A 5,331-nucleotide genomic window follows, 5' to 3' on the forward strand; every position below is an offset into this window, starting at 1 on the left:
CTCTCTCTCTAAAGAATCAATAAAACATATCCATGGGTAAAGCCTAAAAAAAAATAAAACCTAGCACTAACCGGTTTGGCTCAGTGGATAAAATGTCGGCCTGCAGACTGCAGGGTCCCAGGCTCGATTCCGGTCAAGGGCATGTACCTTGGTTGCGGGCACATCCCTAGTAGGGGGTGTGCAGGAGGCAGCTGATTGATGTTTCTCTCTTATAGATGTTTCTAACTCTCTCTCCCTTTCCCCTCCTCTCTGTAAAAAATCAATAAAATATATATTAAAAAATAAAAAATAAAACCTAATTAAATAAATCTGCTTATTAGAAAACATCTTAAGTTAACTTGCTCAACATGATCTGGCAACTTGTTAGGGGGGAAAAAAAGAAAGAAAAAAAAAAGAGATCTTACCTGGGAATCAGTAGCCACAATCTTTCCTCATGTGGGTGAACTTTGGATTTTGCTGTCTGCACAAGTGAGCTTTGAGATTAAACATTTATATACATCACCCCGCTAGCGTGGCTCAGTGGTTGAGCATCAACCTATGAACCAGGAGGTTGAGGTTCAATTCCTGGTCAGGGCACAGGCTGGGTTGTGGGCTCAATCCCCAGTGTGGGGTGTTCAGGAAGCGGCTAATCATTGATGTTTCTATCTTTCTCTCTCTCTCTCCCTCTCTGAAGCCATTTTTTTTTTTAAAAATATATTTTTATTGATTTCAGAGAGGAAGGAAGATGGAGAGATAGAAACATCAATGATGAAAGAGAACCATTGATTGGCTGCCTCCTGTACGGCCCCCACTGAGGATCGAGCCCCCAACCTGGGCATATGCCCTTGACCAGAATCGAATCTGGGATGCTTTAGTCCACAGGATGACACTCTATCCACCAAGCAAAACTGGCTAAGGCTAAAGTCAATTTTTAAATAATTAAATAAACAAATATACAGATATACTAATAAAAGCCTAGGTGGCCCTCCTGCCCTCATATCATCACAAGATGGCTGCCCCCATGTTGTCATAAGATGGCTACCACAAGATGACCACCCCCACGTTGTCACAAGATGGCTGGCAGGGGATGGCAGTTGTGGGCAATCAAGCCAGTAGGGGAGGGCAGTTGTGGATGACCAGGCCAGCAAGGGAGCAGTTAGCTGTCAATCAGTCCAGCAGGAGAGTGGTTAGGAGGTGATCAGGCTGGCAGACAGAAGCAATTAGGGGCAATCAGGCAGGCAGGCAAGTGAGTAGTTAGGAGCCAGCAGTCCCCGATTGTGAGAGGGATGTTTAACTGCCGGTTTAAGCCTGATCATGTAGGGATTGAGTCTAAAACGGCAGTCAGACATCCTCCAAGGGGTCCCAGATTGTAGATGGTGTAGGCTGGGCTGAGGGACACCCCCAGTGCACAATTTCATGCACCAGGCCTCTAATCCTATCTAATAATAGACAAACATGGTAATTGACCATACCTTCACTACGCCTCCCATTGGCTAATCAGCAAGATATGCAAATTAACCACCAACAAAGATGGCAGTTAATTCTCATACATAGGTGTGAAGCGGCGGAGCGAAGACTGAAGGCGGCTCCAGCTGGAGCAAAGGCCTGGGTCCCGGGTGCAGGAGGAAAACCAGTGCCAGCAGCCAGGGGAAGGGAAGGCCTATTGCACGAATCTTTTTGTGCCACAGGCCTCTAATATATATATATTTACATACAGTGGTCTCAGTTGATCACAATGTGGCTATGAGAGTGACCTTTCAGGACTGTCACAGAAAAGGTCCTGCTAAAGATGAATTTACTATCCAATTGTAAAACATAATGAGAAAGAACATCTCCATAATCAAAACTATAGAAAGCAATAAATGCATTTAAAATGCTTTTAAAAATAAAAGTCAAAAGGGGAAAAAAATAGATGAACCCTTTACCAAAAAGACAAGGGCTATAGACTAATTTATTGACAATGGTCTAAGCAAGGAATCAGGAAGAATAAATGAATGAATGAGTGAATGAATGAGCGAGGGAATATGAATACTCATGTAAAAACCTAGCTAGTTAAAAAGAAACTGTGCCTTCCTATGGGAAACAAATGTAGCCTATGGTTGCAGGAGGATTCAGTCACAATAAGCAACTATTTGGAGGAAGCCATGTTGAAGCCTCCATTATCCTACAGAAAACAGGAAGCAGCTCTCCACCCCTCCTCAAGTACCCAACACCAGCAAACACCTATGGGACCTGAGTCTGGGCAGATAGAAGCCAAATGAACCTCCTAGGAAGCAGAGGGGGACCATGGAACTCAAGTGACAAGAGGTGCCACTCTTTGCCGTCTGAGCCCACCAGAAAGTGAGAGATCCACCAGTATGGAAGATCAGATATCCAGACCAAATGTGGAAACGTGTAGGGCTGACCAATCAAACTCTGTTAGATTGAAATCACTTTGTTCTCTCCAGCCCTCTTTTGCATCTCTTACTTCTAGATAGCTTAGCCCCAAGGCCATCCAACCAGATCCCTGAATTAGAATTAAAGAATATGTATAGCCCCTCCTCATCTTCCTCTTTAAATTTGCTTCAAGCCTTGTTCAGGGAGGCTTATTTGGGTTTCCTTCCCAGCTCCTGTTTGTCTGCCTCATTAAATAAACTCTTGCCTTGCTGCATATTCAATGCTTTGTTAGCTAGCTTCACATAGCATTTGGCATACACACTTGGGTTCGATCACAATGTTTACTTGTTTATTTTTCTCCTCTCTCCCCCAGTTCTCCTGGCAGCATTATTATCTATTTTATCACCCCTGATTTTGACATCAAGCATGGCCAACTCAGTTTCTGCCTTGTATAGGAAAAGTTGCTATTATTAGCAATTTTTTTAAAAAAATGAAACCTATAAAGAAGGGAAATAAAGAAAATATATGCAAAAAGAAAGTTTTAAAAAGCTTTCCCATAATTTCCATGGTCACCTGAATAGATGCTATTAGGTTCATAGGAGATGCAACTGACCATTGATCACTAGGAAGTCTGTAAAGGCAGTAAGGGTCGCAGCTAAGAAACCATAGAATGCTGAGGATATAGTTAAGGAGCTAGACACTTCTACGACTTGATATATGTTTAACTGTATGCAAATTCTCAATTCTCACACATATGGAAGTCATAGAAGAGGAGGGCATGAGTGACCTTCATGAGAGATGAATTATATTATCTTATATTAGATTTTGCTCTCAATGAGGTTGTACTGAACATTATCCAAGAGTGCTGAGATCTCAAGTCAGGGAACACTACAGTCAAGGCAATCATTATAGTAATACATTGCATTACAATTATTGTTACAGGTTTGTCACATGAAAGCAAAAGGCATGTATATCACTCATTTAAAGATAAGGCATTCATTTCAATCTCCTAGTTATGAATCATGTGACTTAGGGCAAATTACATGGTTTATCTGAGCTTGATGTCCCCTGACTATATCAGTGATATATTTTTAATCTAGTGGTTACCCCATATTTCTATTTCATTAATTAATTCAAAGAAAAATCCTATGCAATGTCATTTATAAGTTTATCACAATTTTTGGAACAGTGCTGGTTTTATTGGGATAAAGTTATGTCAAAGTATTTTCCATAGTTACTTTAATCATTGACTCTGTGAGTGAGTACCTTTACATCACGCAGGCCTCCAGGGACTGCTTAGGTAATCTCTGCTGTTTTCAGTTTCCTCCCTGGCATTGCCCCTCACATTTTCTCACTAGGGAATGCACAGGGTGCTCTGGGTCATTAGCAGGCATCACGAGGTAGAATTTTAAAAGTCTCTCAGATTATTTGAGCATCAATTACATGTGACTTCTTCAGGGAGCATCTCAAAAAAGGACAAGCCTAAATTCTCCCCACTTAAAGAAAAGGTAAGAGTAACTTAGGAGACAGAAATCCAATTCTTCATTAGAGGTGAGTAGATTGGAACTGTGCTTTGATTATCACCATGGTGTTGGTAATTTCCCATTATTCTTGGCTTCCGAGTATGGACACGTTTATGGTTACTCACAGCTGATTCTAAAATGCCACAAAAACTCATTATCTCCTTTGTTAGCTGAGGTTCCCTGGCATAGAATGGTATTTTTAGGGCCTTAAATCCTATGACTTAACTAAATGTCATAGATTCATTTGACTTATGAAAGTCGATAGTGGCAGTTAGATATTGCAAGAAGAAGAAGTTAAGCTTTCCAGATAAAATATAGGATTCCCAATTACATTTGCATTACAGATAAACAACAAAAAAATTTTAAATTTCAGTTGTCAATGAGCAAGTACTCACAAATATTATGAAAGTATAAATGTAGTAGTTTTATTAGTGAAATTTTAGATATATCTCAGCATATTGGGTAGTAAGAGAGTTCTTAGAAGTCATTCCAAAACCAGAATAGATAGCATTACTAATGATAAATTTGGCTTTCATAAATACACCCACTAAATATTAAATAAGATTATTAACTCAGTCTCTCCTTAGTTGGACCCCACAAATGTTCGTGCACTCTCCAATGCACTATGATATTAGTTGACTATGATGGAGTCAAAGTTGGAATGGAAAGAAAAAGTGTGCTTGATTCAGCTTAAAATATCTTACATTTGCAACTTTTACAAAGTTGCAAATACATCACTTTGTGACTGTATTGTTAAGGCTCCACCTAGATCTTTAAAAGTGCAAATGAGGAGCCTAAAATCTTAAACGTCATTAACTTCACATTATCTCTGTCTCTCTTTTAGAAAATCAAAATTCTACAAGGCTTCTCAGACAGAAATTTAAGTGTACTAAAGAAAAATTGTGATGTCATTGTATAGGTGAAATAAATATTTCTAATATGTATATGGCTTTTTAAAAAGTCAATGGATATGTTCCAAACATTGTTGACTCTAGTTACAGTTTAATCTGTCATAACAGTGTGTGTTTCATGTGCATCACTTCTCTAAGAAAGTAAAAGATTCTATCACTTAATTTTAAAACTAGATGTGGAAATTATTTCTATCCCCTATTATGAAAAACTAGAGGCCCAGTGCACAGAATCATGCACCGGTGGGGTCCCTTGGCCTAGCCTGCAGGATTGGGCCAAAACCAGCTTTCTGGCATCCCCTGAGGGGTTCTGGATTGCGAGAGGGTGCAGGCCAACCTGAGGAACCCCACTGGTGCATGATTGTGGCCAGGGAGGGACCAAAGGAGGGCCCCAAGGTGTGTCCGGTCCGGCTCACCCAGTCCAGACTGGCAGGACCCCAGCAGCAAACTAACCTACCAGTTGGAGGGTCTGCCCCCTGGTGGTCAGTGTGTGTCATAGCAACTGGTCAAACAGTCATACAAATGGTCGGATACTTAGCATATTA

This window comes from Myotis davidii, unplaced genomic scaffold (assembly GCF_000327345.1).
Source record: "Myotis davidii unplaced genomic scaffold, ASM32734v1 scaffold874, whole genome shotgun sequence".
Classification (NCBI taxonomy): Eukaryota; Metazoa; Chordata; class Mammalia; order Chiroptera; family Vespertilionidae; genus Myotis; species Myotis davidii.